Source organism: Chenopodium album, chromosome 10 (genome assembly GCF_948465745.1).
Source record: "Chenopodium album chromosome 10, dcCheAlbu1.1, whole genome shotgun sequence".
NCBI lineage: Eukaryota > Viridiplantae > Streptophyta > Magnoliopsida > Caryophyllales > Amaranthaceae > Chenopodium > Chenopodium album.
Window position 1 is genome coordinate 26,557,373 of NC_137843.1, and position 26,419 is coordinate 26,583,791.

The following is a 26,419-nucleotide window of genomic DNA, read 5'->3' on the forward strand; positions in this document are numbered from 1 at the left end:
AGTAGCCTAAAAATTCTCTTTTTCCGGTTCCTTCGTGGAATCATTGGGATGCTCTTTTGAGGTCGATTTGAAGCTATTAGGAAGAACGCGGTAAGATCGTTTGGGATGAAAGTGGATTGTGAAAGCTAGTTCCTATGCTTAGCATATTTATGTTTCAATCAACCTTGGGTATCTTGGAACGTGCACTCCCTTACTTGTTTAGAAAGATTTGCATCCACTTGTGCTTGTACATTTGCAAAAGTCCTTTCATGAACATTTGTTTGCTTTTCTTGTATTTTATTTTCTTTTTCATGCTTTGCCTTGTTTGTAATATTATGAGAGTTATGGGTAAAACTCTTAGGACACCCTTACGAGACCTCACTCGTCCTCATAGGCGACTTTGGGGTTTAAAGGGCTTGTTGTAGCTAAAAACAACCGTGATTCCTACGACAGTGAGTCTTAGTGTATATTCTTATCTTGAGTCTTTCTTTTTCATAAAATCTTCCATCCTTGATCTTTCTTGCTTTGTTTTGCTCGAGGACGAGCAAAAGTTTAGCTTGGGGGAATTTGATGAGTGACATTTATGGCACTCATTTGGTCCCTTTTTGGATGAATTTCATTCCATTTTATTATTCCTTTCTTTAGTTTTCCTTAGTTTTATTCTTGTTTTCTTCATTTTATGCTTTTTGTGGTTAGTATTCTCTATTTTGTGCATTTTCTAGTTTATTTGTTATTTTTCCCTTTTATTTGCTTTTTCTCCTTTGTTTGTAGGTTGTGATTGATTGTCCAAGAAATCCCGAGCTTCCTCTCCATGGTCTTTCATCGTTTTTCATGCCTAATGCTTATGCAAAGAGTTTCAAGTCAAAGGGGGATCCAAGGAGCATGCTTCAAGGCCTTGTTTATGCTCTTTTTCATGGCTTATATTCTTCAAGAATTCCAAGAAAGTTGCTGCCTACCTTGTCCTCCATCACCATCATCTAGGATGTGTGCACCACATGAGCTAGGACGAAGAAGAAGAAAGGAGGCTGCCAGTTTTGTGCGGGCGCACACGGGGTGTGTGCGGCCGCACATATGTCATGTGCGGCCGCACATGGGGTGTGTGCGGGCGCACCTTTCTGGGTGTGTCCCGTGCGCCCTTCTCTCTCTCCTCCGAGCGCCCGCACCGACGTGGGTCTATTCTTAGGCGTCAAAACCGACCTTCTCCTTTGTATATATAGCTATTTCCTTAGTAAGAAGTTTAATAATAGAATTAAATCATATTCTTAGCTTAGTTGAGAGCTTCTCTCTCTAAATTTAGGGGTTAGTTTTAGGAGTAGATTTTAGAGAGAGAAAGTGAAGAACTTCAATGGTGATTGAGAGATTGAAGATCCAATGGTGACAATTGTATTGGAGATCTACTCTATTATCAATGAGCATTTCTAAACTCTATCTCATTTATTGTTTTGTTTAGTATTCATGTTTAGATTGTTGATTTTGATTGGATTTTGATGATTTCATGATTGATGTTTGATTAGAGTTATTGTTCTTCTTTGATTGTTGAATCTTGATTGTTGATTGTTGATTACTTTAGTTGTTTGTTGAATTGATGATGTTTCTAGAGTAGTTGTTTGGTTAGGGATTTGGTGAAGCTTGTATTATGTAATGGATTGATGTAGATTGGGGATTTTGATGGAGTTGATGATGTGATTAAATTGGTTAATTGATTATGTGCATGTGTGTGTTTGATTTAGGCTTGATCACCCTAGTTATTCACACTAGATTGCATTGTAAGTTCACATTGATACGGACCATTGATTTGTGGCTTGCATTTACACGATTGAGGTGTCTTGTGATGTTTCCTAGCTAGAGTTTATCGTAGTTGACGCTAGTTAGACCTCTAGGAGAATAGCTTGATATGCTCTTTTGGTTGCATATTCGATCTTCCCTCGCATTGCTTGACTTAGTCAACTTCCTATACCAATTGCATTGTTCATTGCTATTATAAGTGAATCCTAATCCCTAGCATTTTATTTGTTTGGTTTCTCTGTCTTAGTAGTTGTTAGTGTCCTCTTTTACCCTTTTTTTTCGACCTAGCTTAGGCACATAATTGGAAGCACTTAGATATGACCGTTCCTTTGGGTTCGACCCTTGACTTACCTCTATACTTGTATTTAGGTTTGTTGAGTGTTTATAAATTTTGTTTGGCTTAGGAGGATTAGTCCAACGACCTAATTTTCCCACGTAATTTCCTTGCCTAGTTTTGTGCACAAAATTGCACGATTACTACCTTGGTACATAAAATGCACTAATAACTTGCTTGACTCTATCTCACTTATGTGAGTGAGCAATAAACTAACTTCCTTGACTCGACCTCAACTATGGGGGTGAGTAAATAAATAAACTAACTTTCTAGACTCACTCCAATAATAAATGGGGTGAGAATAAAATATGAATCATGCTTAATAAATATAACTTTAGCTCTTTTAAACATGTATAAACCTTGCTTACTAAAATCATGTCTTCTTGATAATAAATAATGAATAATAAATAATATAACATAACTCAATCTCTTTCAACTTGTATCAAGCTCATGATAATAATTTCAACATATTCACATGCTTACATATAAGACATGGATAATCAATCAATCATTCCAAGTATCACAATAACAACTTACATGATACTAATCTCATACTTGATACCAATTAAGCTTCCTAACATGGTACTACGCATAATTAATATATCCTACGCGCATACGTACCTTGAATACTGCCTAAAATCGACCACACTTGCTAGAAATCACCTAGCTCGAATCTTCCTACAAATAAAAATACATAATTATAATTAATCCACTATTCTTACAAATTTCCAGCAACTATAGTACTCTTTAAACCTTACTAATCAACCCAATTTAATGACATAATAGCCATAAAACCTTTTCTTTAAGTGGATACTTTAAATCCTTTCAAAAAGACTTATTTTTTATGACTTAAATAAAATTCCAGCATACTTATCTAATACTCCCTCTGTCCCATAATATAGTTCTTGTCTGTATCTCTTCACGGTATTTAAGAAATAGGAGGAGAAAGTGGATGAAATACATTAATAAAAGTGAAAAGTACAATCATAAACAAAAGTTAGAGAGAGAAACTAGAAAAAAGTACAAGACATGTGTAAAAACCCAGGGTAAATGAGGATCAGAAGTACAATGAATAAGGTTAAAAAATTGAGGGAATAATGGTCTTTACAAACTATTCAAAAATAGAAACAGGAACAACATTTTGGTTCTCCAAAATAGGAAAACAGGAACTATATTATTTACATACTATTCAAAAATAGGAAAACGGGATCTATATTTGGGGCCAACTTATTAGGTTTCTAAGTTTCTTTAACTTCCCAATAAGTTAGTCCAATCATTTAAATAAAATTGACCTAATTCAAAAAGCTTTTATTGCCTCAATTCATGACTTATTTAATTTATACACACTTACATATTATTTAAATAATTAATTTATTTTAAAATGAAATGAATAAATTTAATACATAAAATAAATAATATATATATATATATATATATATATTATATATATTATAAAAATATGGAGTATTACAACTTCATCCACAACCTGTTCTAAATCTTCATCATGTGTTCCATTGTCTTCTGGAACAGGTGCTTCTTCTTGCTCTTGTTGAGGTTCTGTTACAATTATGACTTGTTGTTCTGCTGGTAAAGGGACTTCTTCTTCATCTTGGTTAGTGGAACTGATCAGACCAATTTCGAAGTCTCTTTGTACTGTTCCTGTTTAAGCTCATGTTCCTGTACATTAGATAAATAGCTAGTTTCATTAAAAATAATACTACCTCTGTTTCGTAAAATATGTAACAAACTAGGATTCACATTCCCCAAGACAAAATTTCTTGAGCAAAGATTAGTAAAAAAAAAGGGCATGTGATTAATAAGATGAGAGAGTAATAAACACCACCAGCACCCACCTTATTACCACCCCTCACCACCATTAACATCTGAAACCCCACCACAATCACCGAAAACCTACCCAACCAACTCGCACCACCACCATTCGAAGCCCCATGTCACCAACGACCACCAATGAACCTACCCAACCAACTCGCATGACAACCAGCAACCAGCCGACCACCTCCAACAAACCAAAACCCCAACTAACTCGCACGACCACCGCCGAGTAGTTGACCACAAACGAACCCGAAACTACCACCTTACCACTTAACCAACTTACACGACCACCAGCGACCAGCCGACCACCAACGACCCGAAACTACCACCTCCAACAAACTGAAACCCCAACAAACCACCACTAATTTAGATCTGAAACCCCAACTTACCACCACCATCCAAAGTCGAAAAAGGAGAGAGAAAACCTTCGGTGATCAAATCCTAGAACACCAAAGAGTAGTATTGAACGGATTTTCGCCAGGAACACACGAGGTGGCAACGACTTTGAAAAGGGAAATCGAGGTGACGATGACTTTGAAAAGGGAAAACGAGGCGGCGGCAAACTGGCAAGGGTGGAGTGAAATGTGCTACAACTTGATCTGAGTGGTGGTGGTGGTGCGGTGGTTGTGAGAGAAGAGAGAAGAGGGTTGTTGCTGTTGGTGGTTGAGAGGGAGGAGAGAGAAAAATTGGTGATGTTAGTGGTGGATATGGTTGTGAGGGAGGAGAGATAATGTGGGTTAGGGTTTTAATTATGAATAAATTAATTTGGGTTAAAGAGTTAATAGGTTGTTTACTGAAGTTAACAAAAATGTAGTAAGGGTATAACAGTAAATTCACACAAAAAAATTTACTATATTAGAAAAGTTTTTTTTTGTTGCACATAATGTATAGTTTCCGTTTTAGGAAAATGTTGTAGATTTTATGAAACGGAGGTAGTATGTACAGACTCCTCAACACATATTGTCCTTTTATTATAGACTCTTTAAGCTTTGTTATTCCCTGCATAGCTATAGCCAAGGAATATAGCTTCATCACTCCTTTCATCGAATTTCCCTATGTTTCCTGCCTTTGAATAGCTCATAGGGTGTCCTGTTAGTTATTGGTCTAATCATGACTCTATTGATGATATAACAAGCAGAATTTATTGCCTTGGCCAAAAAGTTCTTAGGAAGATTGCTAGCAATAAGAATGGTTCTAGCCATATCTTCCAAGGTTCTATTTTTTCTTTCTACGACTCCATTTTGTTGTGGAGTTCTTGGAGCCGAGAAATTATGATCTATTCCGTGGTCCCTGCAAAACTCATCAAATCTTGAGTTTTCAAACTCAGTTCCATGATCAGAACGCATACTGATTAGTTGATAACCACTTGTCTTTTGAATTCTTTTAGCAAAAGTAGTAAATTCATTAAAAGTCTCATCTTTGCTAAAAAGATATATTACCCATCTAAAACGAGAAAAATCATCAACTATTACTAGAACATATCCTTTACCACTTCTACTCTGTACCCTCATTGGACCACGTATATCCATGTAAATGAGTTCCAAAGGTTTAGTGGAACTCACCATTTCCTTACTTTTAAATGAGGATCTTATTTGTTTCCCTTTCACATATGCATTGCAAACTTTTCCACTTAGAAACTTTATTAAGGGAAGTCCCGCAACAAGCTCTTGTGACCTAAGTTTGTTGATGAGAGGAATACTAGCATTTCCAAGGCGTTTATGCCATAGAAGTGTGTTATCTTCAATGACACTGAGGCAAGTTAGGTTGTTCCTAGGAATCGTGTTGAGATCCACAATGTATGTGTTCCCTTTACGAATTCCTTCCAAGATAACCTCCTCACTATCATTGTTAAATACATGAGTTAGAAGTGAAACTTACATAGTTGCCTTTATCACAAAATTGTGAGATGCTTAATAAGTTGTGCTTGAGGCCCTTGACTAAAAATACATTATCAATTGCATGGGAACTTGACTTTCCTACTTTTCCAATTGCGATTATCTCGCCTTTCTTGTTATCACCAAAAGTCACTGTACCTCCATTATAGGTCTTTATTGAGAGAAATTTAGATTTATCTCCTGTCATGTGTTTGGAACACCCACTGTCGAGGTACCAAGTGTTGTTCCCCCTCACTGCAACCTGTAAGAAAACTAATTGTTAGTTTTAGGAACTCGGGTTTCCTTAAGTTCCTTTTCATCATCACTAGTTTTCTTAACCTACATTAGTCTAACAATATTTTCATTTTTGAGCATTTTCTTATTCCTTTTGGAACAAGCTTCTTTCAAATGACCTGCATTACCATAAAAGGAGCAGAGCTTGCTACTTGGTAAATCTACATATTTATTCTTCTAAGGGCTCTGCTTTTTATTGGAAAAACCTAATCCTTCTATTTTTCTAACTTGAGCATCAAGGATATTCTTAGGAGTAACCTTAGGAACTTCCTTCTTACTTGCATTAGCTAAAGCAAGTTCCTTTTAAAGTTTTTACTTCTGTTCCTTAACAGTAATAAGGTCATTATTCAGTTTCTCAAAATCAACATTGAAAATACGCATATGTGCCTCAATACAACTAGCAGAATTTAGACTAGCATTAAACAATTTATATTGAGCAAGTTCTACCTTAAGAGTAATATTCTCATGATTGGTACGTTTAAAAGACTCTTTTAGCACAGTGTTCTGATCCAAAAGATTAAAGAACCTACTTTGAACGTCTAATCTAGTACTGTTCAGATAGGTGATGTGGTCCTTACTAATCTTGAGAGCTTTAACACTTTGTTCCTTTACTATACTAAGCTTTTTAAAATCATCCAATGTTTCTAACAACAATTCAATTAATCTTTCCTTAAATAAAACACGAAGGGTTTTGGAACATGCCTCATTTGATGGAAAATCTTTCTTTTCTTTGATATTAACCATTAGAAATAGATTGGCCATCTCTTCATTTGTGGCTCCTCATCATCTTCTGATTTTGAGTCACAACCCCAAGCTGCAATCATTGCCTTACGGTAGTCAGATTTTCCAAAGGTTGGTTTGTTGTATCTTCTTTTGGTTGCTCCTTTCCTTTGGCTTTTCCTTGATCAATTTCACACTAAGGACACTCACGAATGAGGTGTTCCGAACTTCCACACTTGAAGCATTCGGGATCAGGTTTGGAATTGGATATTCTCTTGCCCGGATTTTTGCCCTATTTTCCAGTTTTAAGGTATTTATAGAACCTCCTAAACTTTCTAACCATCATAGAAACTTCTTCTTCATCAGCATCTGAATCTTCTTGTTCCTCAACCCTAAGCAAAAGTCCACAGTTTTTGGAACTCTCTGTGTTACTTGCTCCAAGGTGAAGCTCATGAGTCATGAGAAATGTAGTAACCTTGGCTCTCCATCTCTCATCTTGTGGAAGACTCCTTAGGATCTTTCATACATTTGTTCATCAATTGGTAGTGAGACTAACTCATTAGTTATGTTAGTAAAATGAGTAAACTTTTTTTTTAATAGATTCTTTTGGATTCATTTCAAAACGTTCATATTTAGACATCAATAGATCTATTTTGGAACGCTTAACTTCGTTTGTTCCTTCGTAAGTGGCTTGTAAAAAATCCCATATCTACGTTGCGTTCTTGCATCCCATGACACTATTATGTTCATGAAGTCCAAGACCACAGTGGAGTAATTTTACAGCTCTAGCATTAACCTCCATTTTATCAAAATCATCTTTTTCATACTCGGGGATTGGTTTAGGGATTACCTCATTTTCAGCATTGGTAGTTGTTACCTCAAAGTGGCCCACTTCAATAACTCTCCACACTTGATGGTTTTCTGCTTTGATGAAGATTTCCATACGGTCTTCCAATAGGAAAAGAATTTGCTGTTGAACATCGGATCGGAGGTCTCTGAGTAGAGTAACCTTCTTCAAGTTTCTCATGCGTGTTCATTTTGTTTGGATCACAACTCGACAGGGTTACCAGCTTTCTTTGAATAATCAGTCTCTAATACCACTTGTTAACTTAGATGGAACACATAAGAGGGGGGTGAATTGTGTAGGAACTAGTGTTCCCAAATTTTGCAAAAATTAAAAATGTAGAACAAAATAAAAAGATGTAAAGAGATTTTTACGTGGAAACTAATTTCCAAAAAATTTGGGAACACTAGTTCCTACACAATTCACCCCCTCTTGTGTGTTCCATCTAAGTTAACACACCTAATCAAAAGTAATTCCTAAAACCACTACCTAAAATAGATAGGGAAGTAGGGTCGAATGCACAGGGAAACAACGTTCTTCTATTCCCAATTAATCATTATAATCTAAATTATCAAGAAACAAATAAGGTTTGTATGAATTAAACTAAGGGATAAATCAATAATAAAAAGCCCAGGGTCACAGGTTCACCAATAATTAATACTCCAGGATATAACATAACAATCAACGATTAATATTGTAAACATAACATGATTAACAGGCTCTCGCAATTTATTAATCAACATAGATCTAACAGGCTCTCGCAATTTACTAGATTTAAGTTCCTATTGGAAATAGCCTTTAACATCAAATTAACATCTGCTCGATTCATCAATTAAATATTGCTATACTTTTACAATCAAATCACATCTGCTCGATTCATAATCCAATTGCGAAGAATTAAAACAATTCAATAAGAAATTATCATGGAACATCAATAATCAACCAAAATAATTCATCGATCCCTTCATATTAATTATGGATCCCCCAAGAACCCTAGAAATTTACTACATACTCACACAACATATTTAAATCTCAACTAATCAAAGCATATAAAGAAGACATGATTGAAATCAAAGCACAAAATAACAAAGCGATTAAAATCAAAGCGATAACTGCCCGATCGGGCCTAGTCTTTTTCTACGTTGAGTCTTCTTTACTTTTCTTCCTTTGGGATTTAAACACTTGTGGCCCAAATTTGCTTTTTCCTTGGTCCATTACTTGGACCAATTCCACAAACCAAGCCCTTAGTCACCGAAATAATCGATCTTGGGCTACAAACGACGGTCATGAATGTGATCATTGCTTCGATATCTCGTAGTGCCCGAAAAACCATAAAAATCCAACAAATCGGGGGAATTCCTACAAAACAAATGCCAACTCTACAAAACACTCGAAACCACACATTAGTACTAAATATAGCCCCGAAGAGCTCAAATATGCATAAAAATGACCGTGGGACAAGGGATAAAATAGCAAATAAAACACATATATCACCATATTACCCATATACAGGGGGAGTAGGCGACATAATTGCACTATAGTTATGGGGCATTTGAAACTAAGGTGGTTGAGTTAAAGGAACTTGAGTTTATGTATGGTGAGCTTGGCTCTTGATGGTTCTGACCGACCTAATATGCTTGGAGAGGGAATGGTTTGACATTTCACTCGGCATGGTGGGAGTGAAAGTAGTGTCCGAGTAGTAGGACTGTGCTCACTCCTGCTGCTTGTGCCGAAGATAGTCTCTAGCATCCTTCCAGCACTTGGACGACTCATTTGGCTGCCTTAGAGGCTGCTTGGTCTGCCCCCCACCCAACTTCAATTTCTCAAGAAGCCTAGACCAGTTCATCCGAGGCACCCTTGAGGACCTCAGATGTCTTTTGAACGAAGTATTCCCTGCATCTTTGGTATTAGCCATCTTGTCTTGGGGTTTTTTCCGAATGCCTTCTCTTTCTCTTCTAGACGACGTTCTAGATGAAGAGGGTATCTTACCTTCAAGCTCCTTTCAGAGCTTATCCACGGCGGCATGTAAGGAGCCAGCCGTTACTGGAGGATCCTCCGCCCCATGAGGAAACGGTCAGAAGATCACTGTTATTTATTGTTGCAATGATGATATTATTATAACACCCAAATAATTCTCTCTTTAAACCTGTAAAAACCTTTAATAAAATGCAAGAGAATTACTGACGTGCTACCGCCACGTGTTCAAACGTTAAGGCTAATTCAGAATTTAGCAGCGAAAAACCTAACTCAGTTACAAATAAGTTTCAAAACCAACGAATAAAACCAAATTAAGTGTTACAAGTTGGAACCATTAAGGCCCTTATTCAAAACCCAACAAAATTACTAAACAAATAAAACCAGAGTTTAAATAAATTCAAACTTATGAAAAGAAATAAACTGTGAACAATAACCAACTCTCCACTCAAAATCCCACCACCTTGATGCAAGTCCAAACTATTGCTTGGGAGGACAACCAACTTTGTTCCCACGTTCATTGGTACCGTACGCTGGAATACTATAATTTGAGGTCTCATGAACGAATACTAAAAACAAAGTTGGTTTTTAGAAGGTTGTTCCCACGTTCATTGGCACCGTACTGGCTTGGCTTCGCTATCACTCCTATGTAGTGGTCGGCCTTCTAGAAGTTTTGCTAGACTTTCAAGAGAATCGAGGGTGAGGGCTTTTATTCGGCTTTACTTAGACCACCCCTTCAGGGGGAAGTGTCCGCTCTCTTTCTAACTAGAACAACTAAGCTTAGTAGCTTCCAACACCTTAACGACAAGCAAGGAAGCAAAACCTATAACAACTTCTTCTCCTACAACATAATATTCTCCGTTTACATTTATTCCTCCAACTCCAACAAGGGCTTTCCTTACAGCTTCACAAGATTGCTACGGATCCTGATCCTGCTTCCTTATATTATTGCACACTTTCAACAACCCTAAGAGCTACCAGAAGAACAAGCCTATAACAAAGGAAATTTTCTTCGGCTACGAAAACATGGACTAAGCTTTGCTTATGACCATGCTTGATGTTGACCATTACTATACAACCTAAGAACAAGCTTGTAGGATATAGGTGCAGAGGAGGATAGTCTCTTTAAACAAAGCCCCACCGAAGAGCTACGCAGATTGGACCGCTTTGCCCCTTTACCATAGACCTCCCTTTATATGAGCACGCAACAGGTTTTAAGACGCTCGACCATAGGGAGAGGAAGGATTGGTTGGTTCTTCGATGAACCTGAAGATGAAATGCTTTTAGTCCCCCTTTGTAAGTGAAGGAAAAGTAGTTCCGGTGAGCAATTTAGTAAGGAATTGATTTAATGAAAGAAATGCATTTTAGGATAGTCGCTAGTAAGGGGAAACGAACGTGAGTCTTATACAGGATGGCTCGATAAATAGGAAGGATTTATAACTGCCAAAAATATGATGAATTAGGAACGATGTCAGGGAATCGATCAAAGTCTGGTTGAAGGACCCACGGGGCGGTAACTAGCCCTTAAGGTAAAGAAGGGAGGCCTTGAGTTAAGCTTTTCCACCTAGCTAAAGCCCATCTCTAGATTCTGTCTTTCAATGAAAGATTTAAATATATCAATCTCATCGATTGAATCACTTTTTAGAGAAAGACGAATAGACGTCTAAGTCATATAAGTAAAAAGATCTAGTTAAGGATTGCATCAACCAGATGTTGAGAATGTGGCCATCTGGATAAATGTGAAATCAAAATAGTTAACCAGCTAGTCCTCTATCTATTCAAACTTGAAACAATTGGTAACATCCTTATGGGGTTTAGGAAATTCATGCTCGATATACGACGCTTTAGCACATTATGTCGTATTGGAGGTGCCAGATATAGGGTTCTTTGGACACTAAATGCGGCTGCCAAAGCAAGCAATGGAGCTTTGGTTAGGTCGTGGTCTTCCCATATCTACGAGGTCATATCATTTCAGTTCTTCGTAACGAAATGAAGCCTCGGGATCTACGTCTTACCCCAGACGAGTTCTTTGTCACTGAGAAAGTCCAAGATTGTCTCGAGTGGTCACTTCTTCGTTTATGGGTAAGGGATTGGCTTAAGCACTGCCATTGGTAAACTAGTTTAGCTGTCACCTGATGTCCGGATCGAGGATTTCTTTGATGCCCCCATTGGAATATCAGACGGAATGACCCTCAGATAGTTTCAATGTGGAAGATTTATGATATGGTAACGTTAAAGGGAGTCGACTTCAAGGTACCAATACTTGAACCCCTCTGGGCGCAAGCTTGGAGGAATCTCAAGTAATTCTTTATTGGTGCAGCTCTTTGGCCTTAACCAGCCGTAAAAGGTGTGGTCTATCCATCTGTCACTCTTTTTGAGGGAAGACTAATGGACCCATTTCTGATTAGGACCATAAACTAGTTGAAATACTTTAGGCGCCCCGTTACCTTGCCTGGAATAGAATCAAAGAGGATAGGGTGAGTGGAATATGTAGCGTAGGCGGTGGTCAACTTATCTTTTCGGTAGTAGAAGGGAAGCTCGTTAGGTTAGCTCGTCCGGTAAGAAAAAGAGCAAGTAGTCTTCCCTCATTCCCGAGTCGCATTAGCACAAGCCACGAGCAAGCAGCAGGTTCGCGATTTCCAAGTTCTCCTTCTTTATTATAAGTCAAAGCCCTAGGGTAAGGATCTCTATATCCCTACCTTTTCACATTGCTCCTCTCAGGGATACCGATCCTCATACTAGGTAGAGTTATTGGGCATATCTATGTGACTCTTTAACCTGGTTATCACTGCTATTTCTCCGATTGGATTAAAAAAAAAGGAAAAATGAAATTTCCAAGCCCGGTAGTACTTACTCAAGTAGAAGAATTGGATAAGAAAGCTGCCGGGGAGATCTATCTATCCCAGAGTTGGGAATTCTTAAAGCTAGTCCAGCGCTTTTATGGAAATCCGGAGTACGGTCAGATGTCTTTATGAACTAGCCTTGTTTGCGTCCTCTCTGTTCCGGATGTCCATCCAATCTCTGATTCCAGTCCATAACTTCCTTGAGTATAGCTCCTGTTGTTCTTCTCTGGCTAGGAAGTCACTTATATGGCCATCTTTCTTAAGCCTCAGGGTGTGTTAAAGGAATCTCATTAATGTGTATCATCAACAGCGCACTCCATCTTACTTTATTCAAGGCTATATCTAGGAAATTCCACTCCTAATATATGAACTTTACCTTTGATAGAATAGGTTGTTGAGAATCAACAGCTGGGGGAAGGTTTGACGAAAAGAAGACAATTTGGCATGTAGAATAGGTGTAGCATGACTTCTTTCAACTATTAGTCATAATAGTGATAGAATGAGTTGTATATTTTCAGCTCGAAAATAGGAGAATTGATAAAGCAAAGGCTTCGACTAGCGAAGTTCAAAGTGAATGAGGTTTTGCCCCACAAATTACATTCCATGGGAATGATATTTTCTCATTTAGCGCACTACAACATACACTCCAATTTCTAGCTTTAAGGTGCTGCCAAACTAGAAAGTCACAACTAAGAAAGAAAACTTTTTTTATATAGGTAATTACTCCCATATTCTCTTATGAAACGGATAGTTATCTTATAGGGTGGATCACTTCAAAAAAGCAACCTTTATCTTATATACGATAATACCAGCCACCACGTCCTTATCTATGCAATAAGGATCTCACCCTTCAAGACAGATTCGTGAACAGTCAATCTACTTAATGGAAGTTTCATTGTTGAATGACTTGTCTGCTTGACAATAAAATCCAAAGATGAACCTTCTTTTGTCTGGGTCGTAATGAAAAGTTTTTTCGTGTATAAAGCTCTTTCTTTTTACCCCTTCTTCCTAACTTTCTCTTTGTGGAAATTGCCCCTAGGGGATCAATCTTTATTGAGGGCGGACTATGTCTCGCGTCCAGTCGGACAGCTGGTAAGGAGATCGAGGGGATGTGTAAGCGGGAGAAGAACCATTCATATAGCGAGATTATGTGCTTGCAGTTGTCTTCCCATCCCCCTAAACTTTAGTCGGATTCTCAAAGGTGCACTTGCTTTTCCTGAAGTGATTAGATTGAGTTCTTTCCTTCTCTGTGGGTTTGACTAGCTTTCATAGTCTCTCATTCTAATCCTCCCTCTCCTATCGTAGTCCATTTTGTATGAAAAGGAGTCCCGTAACCTTCTAGTTGGAGAAGGCGCATTTCCTTCTTACTTTACTTTTTGTATGCTTTTTAAACTTTAAGAGCTTTTCTACGCACACGGCGTAGCGAGGGCCAGCTTTCGCACAATCTGGCAGTAAATAGAAAAGGCATACTATGGAATGATGTTGGAGGAAGTTCTTAATATTACAGGATTCCTCGCCTCATATTCTTTCTTGATTTAAAGCCAAAACCCTAGATGCAACGAATCGCCTTTGCTAGTCTTTTTGCTTTCTTTAAGGGATTGATCCTCCTCAGTTCTATAACGATAAGTTGAAGAGTCAATCTTTAGGTTAGTTCTTCTCTTATATTTTAGGATATAAGAAACTACTTACTTTATTAGATTTGCGTGGAATGTAATTAAAAAAATGCTACTTAATTATAAAAACATAAGGAAAAAAAAAAGTTTTGTAAGGTTCTTAGCTGCTTTTCGTCTCCTTCGCCTCTTTCATTTTAAAAATTTTTCTTTTAATTTAGCTTTTCGTCTCCTTAATAGCAGGAAGTTCTCCAAGAAATTGCAGTTCCTCATTAGTGAGTTGAAAACCTAGTTCCAAACGCCTTCGCAGAATCATAGTTTTTAAAAGGTCACGGTATTGATTAAGCTCAAGCTCCCTCTCCAGGAAAAGCTTCTACTCTTGAAGAATGGAAATTTTTTCCTACTAGGCGCTCCGGTCTTCCCCCCTCTGAAGAGACGAGATTTGCCTTTCTAAATCTTATCGAGCTGACCCGTCAAGAGAGAGTGCCGCACTTCAAGAGCGGAGTAAGAATTCTCGTTTGGAGGACTTTGGCGAGGCCGGTCTGGCTCCCCGGCGGCCTCTTGAGTTGCTTCCGCTTGAGCTAGAACAACCTCTTCCTCGGCGAGAGCATTGGAACCGCTGCCTACTTCATATTCGCCAGGAGAAAGGTTTATATATCCCTGCCAGTTTCCCCTGTTAGCGAAATCTGATCCAGAAGACATCATGCTGATTGTCCGTGAATACTAAGAGGCCGTCCTCGCTTAGTAGGATCCTCATTATAAGGGCGGGCCACGCGCCGAAGCAAGAAGTGATCACTCTGGTAAGTAACCCTTCAACAATTTGTCCCAAGAGGACTTTCACCATGGGATGTACTTGTACCGGAAGTGATAATAAAAGTAGGAATGATGATACCAGAATTAACCACACAAATAAGTTGGCGGCCTTACACCATTAGAATACTTCAAATAAACTAGAGTACATATAGGATACACTTGTGTGATAACCTTTTCTCAAGATATCTTCCAAACTCTTGGGATCCTTGCTTTGGATGTTGTTCCCCCAGTGTGAAAGCAGTTGATTTCATAGTTTTAGAATTCTGCTGATCCCAAGTACTACATACCTATCATTGCATATTATAATATAGAAAGTAAAGAAGAAGAGGCATAACCAGAAGAATTGTGTGAAATAAGTAAATTAATCCAATTGAGGCATAAAAATGTTTGACTTTAAGTGATTCTCTCCAGAAAGCTTCACTCCGTCAAGCCTCTAGAAATGGTTGGAAATAGGTGGTTGGTTGTTGACCAACAACAGAATGGGACATGCATTGTTTGAGCCCTATTTCCCCCTTTTCTTCCCGGTTCAATATTTTTGTAAAAGGTTTTCGTTTCTTCCCCTCTTATATCTTATATATGTTATATGATTACTAACACTAGTAACAAAGCTCAAGGCTATAAGTAGGTCGTTTTCTATTACTATAAGGGCTGATCGCCCTTATACAGCTTGGCTTCGCTATCGCCCCTATTCCTATATAGTGGTCGGCCTAAAAAGCAGTCTTCCTACCATACCGGAATGGTCGTTCTCTAGTGCAGGAAGTTTCCCCAGAAGCAAGCAAGACGAGGTCGCTCTGCTTTGTAGACAAGGCACGTTCCGTACTTTACTTACGAGCTCATGTAGTACTCGCCACTATCTCTAAAGGAGCTTATGCACTCTACTTGCTTTCTACTAAACGAGCAAGCGAGTGAAGCCTTCCTTAGTGGCTTCTCTTCTTCATCATATTCTTTCATTTCCAGTTAAGCTTCTCCGATTTGGGGGGTTAATTGATTAGATACCCGAGAACCATAATATTTCCTAGAAACAGCTTCCACGACGATAGATAGGGGTCAAGTTTGTTTGGCATCTATGCCTCCTGCCCTCCAAACAGTATGGGAGCCTTTCAGCCCATACTGCTCACACTCCTAGATTTTCACGTCACCTCCTCCATCATAGTGTGAGCTGGGAGCAGCTCCGAAAAGCAGAGCTGACTAAAAAATTCACTTTCAACAACGTCAACAACACCACAAAAAAAGGAAACTATGGTTGCCCACTAATCTAAGATCATAGGTGAAATCCAATCCCTTTGCTTCACGCCAGGCTTGGAACCTGTAAGTAAGCCTCCCCTCGCCTCTCGGAAGCGAGAAAGCGAGTAGTTTTGTGCCAAAAATTTCCCCCTTTTTTTATTAGAAAAGCTCCAACCTATACAAGGTTCTGGAAGAAAACCAACTGAAGGAAGGGTGGCCTCACCTTGTGAAATAAAGTGTACGTACATAAATAATAAGGCTAGTTATGGCCTTTACTTTCTAGGGCTCCTTTCCATCTATCTTGACCGGGAAGAGGGGGGCCCTTGCGGAAGCCCTGCCCGCCCTTTTCTATTTTGAGAGATCCCTTCTATATATATTGAGGATTCCAGGCTTTCCTGACTCGTAACAAACGGCTATAGGAACAAGAAGAGGCGGCGGAAGTCGTTGCAGGTCCTTCTCCTTCCGCTGAAATGGCCCTCTTTTGTTTTGTTTGTTCACCACGGCACAAAATCATGAAGAAGCTAGAATAACTCAGAAAGAGAGTGGCGCCTAGCCGTTGAGAGCGTCTGTTCTCTTTGTAGAGGAAGAGTACGATATTGGACCGGCCCCCTTCACATGATCTAGAAAGAAAAAGAAGTCTGTGCTACTATAAGGCCTCTAAACTCCTCCCTCATGACACCGTTGCGTTGTCCATGGGGACAGGGTAGCCCCGACTTCCATAGGTCCTTGTTCCGATCTCCTAATGAGAATGAAGGTCCTTGTGCGGGCATCTCACTCTAACCTAAGACTTGCTTGCTCTAGTATGGAGTGCCCCGAGTTTCTTAAGTGCCAGCCTCAGAGAGAAATGTCATCAACTAGGGCGCTATTGGCCACTAACCACTCGCTCGCCAGCCGCTCGGGCTCCGGGTTTTAAGTTCGTTATCCTAAGCGTCTTCTCTGCTTCACCGGAAGCCTGGCCCCTTTTTATATCTTATTTATTGCCTTGCTCCTCGACTCCCTACTACTCCAGCCGCTTGCTGTAAAAGCTTACTTTTCGGGTGGCTCGCACCCCAGGTGGGCTTAGCAGTCGGCCTATGTTTTCAGACGCATGCATAAAAGCATGATTAGTTCCACAAATTTCACTGCATTGACTATAGTAAACTCCTACTCGATGTACCAAAATAGAAGTCTCATTTAAACGACCGGGTAAAGCATCACATTTGACACCTGAGGAAGGTACAGCCCAACTATGAAGTTCATCAGCAGATGTTACAATAATACGTATATGAGTTTTGGCTAGTACAACCACTCTATTGTCCACTTCTAATAAACGTGATTGACCCAATTCTGGATCATCTTCTGGAATCGTATAACTGTCAAAAGTGAGTGACTGTTCATCGGAATTGTTATAGTCCGAATACTCATAAGGTTGGGTCGATGCCCGCCTCCCCCCAAATCGTACTTGCAAGTTTCTCCGCAAAAAGCTCTCCACGCCTACTCTTAGAAAGAGCACTATTTTCTTTAGTTTTAGGTAGTTCTCCCGACCGTAAGACCCTTTATGAGTAAGAGGAATCAGAGGCGAAGGCAATGAAATTGACTGACTCTTTAGAGTAAGGTAATGCCAATTCACTTACTTGGAAAGAGTATGGCGACGAAAGTCGACCCTTACTTCTTTTAAAGTAAGGCCGGGAAAAGTTTATTGGCAACAGGGGACCCCTTCTTACCCAGCCCTACCTACCCTATGTATTCGAGGGGAAGGCTGTAACCGAAAAAGGCCTGGTTCCACACACATAGGACAGGCAGAAGGTATGGGACGACCTGGTCACCACGAAAAGCGAATTCTACCTTATAGTCGGTTTCTTTGTTCGATAAATGCGTAGTGAAAAAGGATGCTAGTTGGCTCAGCCAAGTTGTAGGCTCTAAGAAATCAGATCCAGAGTGATTCCTCACCTATCCTGTCAGGGGCCCAGTTGAACGCTCGAGTATAGATTTTCTATGCTCATGTGAACAGCCGGGGCATAAAGCTCGTAGATCTAAAAGGATCCATCAATAGGCCTGATCGGATATTGTGAACAAAACAAAAACAAAGTTGGTTTTTATTAGTCGTTCATGAGACCTCGAATTCCCACGTTCCAACCTTGTCCTCCCAAGCAATAGTTTGGACTTGCATAAATCATTTAATAGCATGTTGTAGACACCTAAAAATGTCTCTCCAAAACCAAACTCGATGATGAACAACCTTTCACCACCCTTATAGGTCGGGTTGAGTATTTAACCTTTGGAGTGCTTAAATCCATATTCAATCCCAATACATTTCATAAAGCAACCCAATTCCTATCCCATTTCCCTAAACAATAACTTACTTTTCACTTTTCGTGTCTACATTACAAAACCGAGAGAAACTGATTTTCTGGCCCTATAATTTTGATCCATTTATTATTTTTTTGTATAGGCCTTTCAATAAGCTTTCCAACGATATATCATAAGCCCAATTCCAGTTTAAAACGAAAAAGATATGAGCCAAACACTAAACTCAGCGCAAAACCGACACCCTTTCACTAAAACGGACATATCTTAAAATCTACAAATGATTTTGACCTGATTCTGATTGGGTTGGAAAGTAAACTTGATAAGATTTCCAACGATATATTATATTCCTTATTCACGGTAATTTTAACCGTGTCACGGTAATTTTCCCGTGTCTATTCCGCGTTTTTTCTGCGTTTTTTCTCACGCACTTATGAATCTGGACGCATTTTTAGACAAATTATACACCGCGACAAGGTGTGCTTCACCGTGTCACGGTGCCCAACACCGTGTCATGGTTCCCAATTAGGGTTTTTCTGCGGCTCTTACTCTTCTAGGGTTCCGTGCATCCCCCTATTCGCCTTCTCTATAAATACAAACCTGATTTCTGCAGTTTTGGGGCACCAAAAATCATTCTCTCTCCCCCTACACCAAAATCATTATTTTCTCCCTCTTTAGCCTAAACACTAGCCTCCTTATTCTTCCATAATACCTCCCCTAAGCATTTCAAGGAGTCCATACTTGACCCGTGGTTCTGTCCTTAAACCAAGGCGTGAAAGCAATTTAAGGAAATGCGGAAAGTGAGTAATTATTCACTTAATTACTCTTATTTTTATTCTTTTTGCTAGTATCATGATTAGGTTTATTTATATTTGATTTGACTGAAATTATTATTGTTGAATTGCTTCCAATATTATTGTTTATTTTATTATATTTATTGTTCACCATATTGCATGTTTAAAGGGAATATGTAATTGAAAATCACGACTAATAAGATAATTTGGACAACCGGTTTAGGTTCCTTTTTAATCTTGTTGTTTAATTAAGTGATCACAAATATTTTAGAATTATATGTTGCATTAATATTCAACCAATTTAGCATAATAATAGTTTGGAGCAAATTGAATCTTTGTTTGTATGCCTTTAAAATCACAGGAATCACTTTTCACTATAAGAATCAAGTAGAGGCCAATACGGGCAAATGTGACTCCATGACTCACTTCGTACCACCATCCCCGATCCTCCTTTCGTGGTTCCGAACCATACGGAGTTAGTAATATCATGGATTATGAATGGGGTATAACCTTCACGGGTCAATCGTTGTTGCATATCGTTGTCCCTTTACTCGTGGTTGTCTTTTATGATCCGTGAACGGTTTACAAGTTCCTTAAAAACTTGTTGGCGGCCCCCTACTTTATTTGTCCCTAATCGTATACGTCAATTCCCACTTCCTATGATTGCCAAGCATATTCACACATACTTAACGTAGGCGCACTTCAAACGGCGCCTACAATTTGGCGACTCCACTAGGGAGGATTCTTGGTTATTTATCGATTTGAGTGATTGGTATTTAATTAAGATGAGTGGATAAGACATGAAAGATTCTTGAATCGTATTCCTGTGATTTAATTGACATTTTTGCATTTTCATAGACGTTTTAACGTCGTTTCTAGGTTTGCCCATAGGAAAAATTGAATAACCTGATTGCGAACGAAGAAAACAGAGGCACCAGTCAAATTTCCTAACTGTCGCGTCATGGCATGAATGTCATGTCACGGTGCAGAATGCCATGACGTGGCGTTTTGTACCGTGTCACGGCAGTCCTGAAATCTTTCCAATAGCTTTATTTTTTTTATCACAGTTAGGTTCCTACGATTTTTCTGAAAAAACGTGTGTGTTCTACATACGTCTTAGTCCTGGGGGATTTCAGCTCTATCAACCCAAAAATGCTCATGGCAATTAGAGTTCATCCGAGTTATTAAATCCACCCAAACCATGGATTCGAGTTCGATTTAATAACGAACTTGCGGAGCCGCCCGTTGGCATACACCCTCAAGGGAGGCTGCCTTGATAACGCGTCCAAACTCTTAACCATGGTACCCTCTTGACACCAAATAAACCTGACCATAGTGGAACATAGAACTTGACCTTAAGTTGCGAACTCTTATTTGCATCATTGTGCCAACATGCCCTATGTGTATATATTTGTCGTTTTGATCCTAACATTAACGATCTTTCTTTGTCTATGGTGGTTTATTTTATGACTAACGAATGCGAATGTATTGTACTTACTTAGTAATTAGCACAAACATTAAAATAAAAAAAAATAAAACAAAAAAAAATAAAAAAATAAAAAAAAATTGGAAAAAAATACAAAAACACCTGGAACTGATCATCGCGCCACGGCAGAAATGCCGCGTCACAGCACTTAGTGCCGTGTCACGACAGCTTGTACCGCGACACGGTACAAGTCGCCGTGTCACGGTGCCCATGGAATAAGTCCAATCAGCTTTTTTTTTAGTCTTCCGTGCTAATTTGGTCCTCGTGCCAGTCATTTTGGTTACTGTTCACATGTCTAGCCATGCTATCATACCACGAGTCTTATAACATCACTTAATCACTCACAAGTCAAGTATAGTCCACACACTTTCTTTATTTTCCGACTCGAGTCGTGCACCATGTCGTTTATGATCATATACTAGGTTCATGCACCTCTTTTTTCCGTCATAAAAATGAGTGGATCGGAGTTTGTCTTACCTGTTTTTAAATGTCTATCTTTCCCTCTTCCTTTCTCGAATTTGATCGTCAAACCATTAAGTGAATTTATTTTATTTCACAGTATTTGGTCAAGGAACAGGGGAAGATTAATACGGTTCGAGTCATTGTCGCAACAATAATCTCTTAGATCTAAGAGGAGTTCAAAGAAAACTTCGCCATCTCCACATTACTTATCACCTTCAAACTACTTTCAATTCGGTCCAATGGCCACTAAGGAAGATATTGAGAATATCAACAAATCCATTGAGGCACTGTCTGCCATGATGCAAACCCTTACCACCAGGGTCACTACCATAGAACAAAACAAGGTCACTGTTAATACCCTTGACAAATTAAAAGAACAAATGAGCAAGATTTCTGAGGATTTCACTTATGTGGAACAACCTCCCACTCCTTTGGATATGAAGGACAGACTTCCTGAAAAGTTCTCCACTGCTGATATTCCAAAGTTCAAGACTACTGACAATCTAATATTCCATTTGAAGGCGTTCTCTGCAACCATGGCTCTCAAGGGATTGGACGTAACACTCTTCCCTACGGTGTTCCCTCTCTCCTTAGAGCATGCTTGCCAACAATAGTTTTATTCTCTAGATGCTAAGCATACTGCAACTTGGCAAGATGTCACCGACAGTTTCATGAATCGTTACAAGTGTAACATTCAAACCAGAACTTCTAAACGTGAACTCTCCATTCTCAAACAGAAAGAGAATGAAGGTTTCACCGCTTATCTGAACAGGTGAGGGAAACGGCTGCACTCTTGGTAGATCCTCCCAAAGAAAGAGTGATGGTTCGCCTCTTCATCCAAAATCTGACTCAAAAGTATAGGGAACACCTCAAATTTCTCCCACTAACACTTTCAAAGCTATATACGACATTGGCATCAATATCGAGGACGAGCTAACAAAGACTGCTAGTAGTAACAATAATAACACTTGGAAAAACAAGAAGAACAACCTTCCTTCTTCTTTGTCTTCTAAGCACGAAAATACTACCAATAGTATAAGCCAAGTCGATCTCAATGAAGTGTTAGCTCTTGATGCTCCATTGCCCAAGAAAAGGAGAAATTATACTCCTTTAGGAATGACTTATGATGCGGCCTTTGATCGCCTTTACGGTCAAGGGTTGATCATACCTATTGGGCCATTTCTAGAGCCAAAACTTGAAGAAAGGAGCGCCAAGTGGAATCCCAATGCCCACTGCAAGTTCCATCAAGGAAGGGGCCACACTACCGAGCAATGTTGAAATTTGAAGGACGTTATTCAAGATCTTGTTGATGCCAACAAACTTCTTGTCCCTCCAGGCGGCAAGAAATGATAAGCAGCGATGAAGACAGGCGCACAGCGAGTCCATCGTGCAAGATTTCATGTTTTTTATTTATTTATTTTTTTCCATTCCCCTCTTTATGTCTAGCATAAGTTTTTCTTCGTAGACTCTATTCTGTTTGTTTATTCACCATTTCCATCAATAAAATGAGCATTATTCCTTTATATCTCGATCATGTCTTTCTTATAAAAAAAAAGTAAAAAAAATAAAAAATAAAAAATCAATTGCTGAACTAAACACAAGGTACATCAATGATTTGAGGCACCTTTGCAACCCTGTCATTCCCCTCCTTAAACAATTTTCAATCACATATCCATTTCTTCATCAACCACTTTGAGCCTCGTCTAATGATTGACCTTATTTATTCAACCCACATTCACCTAACCATGGGATGGGAAGGTGTGTAATTTGTATAACATTCAAAAGCAAGTAAAAAAAAAAAGCAGCAAAGCAACAATAAAACAATGTCTAAGGGCAAGTGTTCCAATGTCTTTGATATGAACACGTCTTGAATTGCGTCTCTCATCGAGTACTTGGTACCATGCCCGAGAAACATGAACGCTAAGTGAGTGATGGACCGCATGATACGAGATTGCTCACATGTGTTCAAAATAATGAAATAAAAAAAAAATTCAAAGCAAAATAAGAAATATGAAAAATAAAACTTGCAAAGTTCAAATTTCAAAAACACAATTGCATATCTTGGGGGGCTTCTCTCGGGTCATGAGCCTTTACCCTTTTGCTTCTTTAAACCATCAGTTTAACCACATTATAACCCTTGAAAGACCTTTTGAGGTGTACATACACTTTTGCAAAGTTCGGTTAGAGCTACGTTCGGCCTGATTCCTAACGGATACGTAGGCAACCTCACAATGAGGTGCGGCCACATCATACTCACATTCAGGTCCACATTCATATGCACACATGATCGAGTCATTTCCAATGCTTATCCCTACCCATATAGAGCTAGACTTGGGGCTTGAACCCACGTCACTTAGCTTACCTAGCCTAATGAGTCACCATCTTGACTCTTCTCACATCTCTTTCCATCACCATAGCCTTTGCAGCCTCACCTTAGTATCACTTTCACACACTTCTTTCACACATACATAGCCATATCATCTTTCCCTTTGGAACCCTTTATCATGAAATCTTGTTTCGAATTCCCTACCGCACATGCTTCATCATCTTTCAAGACAACATTTATTAGAAGAAACATTGTATACTTGCTTAGCTTCCTGACCTGAGCAATGTTCATTGTTTCACGCATCGCATAATGTGCTTAGTAACATTTATATATCAAATGTAATCATATAAAGCATATCGTGCTTAGCTCCTTGACCTAAGCAACGTTCATTATGCAATACTCAACAATCACTTCATCTATATACATGCTTAGCTTCCAGACCTAAGTGATGTTCAAGATCATTTCTTTACACCATATATGATTCTTAGTTCCATGACCTAAGTTCATTCAACTATCGTGTCACATGATGTAATTGTCCTTAGCCTCCTGGCCTAAGAACATTCATCATGCATACATTATCTTCAAGAAAAGCAATTTAATGCAACAAGTAGAATATTCATGCGATTTACCTTGCTTTTCTCTATTTGCTCGACAAGGAAGTTTAAAACTTCTTCCCCTTTTTTATGTCTTTTCTTTTGGGGAAGTTCAAAAACTTTTGCAAAACACTACTACAAAATTGAGCTTAAGTAACACCCATTGGTAACACTTTAAAAATTTCATGATTATTTGATTTTTAAGTAACACTTTTATAACACTGAGGTATTGGGTAACATTTTTTGTAACACTTTAATATTAGGTATCACTTTATTGTAACACTTTGATATTAGGTATCACTTGGTTGTAACACTTAATTTTTAAATTTTTTTTGGAAGAAAAACACTTAATTTGATATTCTTTTAATTTTTTCCTTATCAATTATTTTTACTGTATCAAAATCGACCCTCACAGTGCTCACAACCTCACAACTTTCTTCTCCCTTATATTTCTCCATCCTTCAAGCATTCACTGTCTCTTTACGTTGCACCTCCTTTCCTCGGCTTCCACCGCCACCACCTTCTCGCTCCCGGTGCTCCACCATAGCCCGCGTCCACCATAGACTCCCTCCATCGCAACCTGTGCTCCAACTCGAAGACATACACAACAGCCCGTGGTCCAAGTTGAAGAGACGGCAATTGCCACCTCCTGCCCTTCATCCTCGGCGGCTTCCGCCTTAAAGTTAGGGTGGTTATGGTTAGTTTAGTTCCCTCTCCCTTCCATTTTCAACAAGAATTAGAGCTAGCTAAAGTTAGGGTTTCAATTCCCTCTCTCTAATCTTATTGATGATTTCTTAATCTGATGTTGAATTTGCCTATGAACAGGTTTAATTTCATTATTTTCATACTGAATTTTGCATGCATCTAAATAGATTGAAGTATTTAGATGAGTTTGGGATTTTTGTTTTTTCATATTTTCGAAAATTTCGATTACTAGAGATTTCATATAATTTGGTTGAAGTATCTAGATGAGTTTGGGGGGTTTTTTTTATTCCAAAAATTTCGATTACTGCAGATTTTGATTTACCTTGTAATTTGATGTATGTTAACTACTCTGACCAATTTTAATTTAATTATTTTCTTTTCTGAATGATTCATCATAAGGAATCCAAGTAATTGTGGCAAAAGAAATGCAGAAATCTAAGGCAATGCCAGTTACAATTGGAGGAATGGTTTTTATTTCTTAGTCACCTTATGCTCTTGATCATATTATAATTATACAAAGTATTTTTAATTAAGCTGTTTGAAAATTCATGTAATCTTTGGAATACACTACTATGAAAATGTTACCTTGATTGGGGACGCAGAGAAGGGGTGAGGTTGGACTGGTGGTGGTGCTGTGTAACTAAGTGTTGCTTAGTGATTCATAAAATCAATAAGAGGTATTTTTTTGTGTTATTTATTTTTTTAATGGGCTATTTAATTGTTTTCCAATCAATCTGCTGAGACATATTTTCTAATGTATACTTCATGTGTTGATTAGTAAAGATTAATAATAAGTCTAATGTATATGTATTTATACTCGGTGCTCCCTTTTTTTTGTCATGGTTTTGATGAATCAACCTCTTATTATACTATAGTCAAATGGAAAAAAAAAATAAAAAAAATTGGTACCTTAGTTGTTTTAGTTCACTGTTTTGCATGAAAGTTAACTATAAAAACATTTACATTAGATAATTTATAAATCATTACTAATCAACTCATGAAAGTGATTGTTGTCAAGGGTATTTGTTACTCGTGATATGAGTATTTGACAAAATGGGATTCATCGGGGGAGCAAAAAGAATTATCCTTGAGATGTGAAATGAATGTTACTTTGTATTATCCTTGTGCAAAGTTTGTGAACAAATAATTATCTAATGAGATTGGGATTATGGTCATTGTATTAATGAAAATAAGTTAAATGCTAGCATTCTAATTTTATTAATGAGAAATAAGTTAAATGCTAGCATTCTAATTTGACAATTGTTATGCTATGTGCTGACTTAAATAATGCTTTACATGTGGACTTTTATTTTGTGAGAGTTACCAATGGGTTCCATTTGGGAAGAAATTTTGGTTGTTGCTTTGCCAAGTGCTAATATTTATAAATCCAACATGTATGAAATTGATATAGAGAACTTGTGACTTTCACTATCGACTCTCTATGCCATGGCAGATTAGATAGGATGTGAGTATTGCCTAGCGTGTATCTTAGTTATATGGAATATGTAAGAATATATATTGTCAGTTTAAGCTGCTTGTTTTTTTACCACCTTTTTTTTATAGGAATATGATGTTTTGCAAGCAGGTTTAGAAGATTGATGTTTGTATCTCATGCAAGAGTTCCCATTCTGAAACTTGAG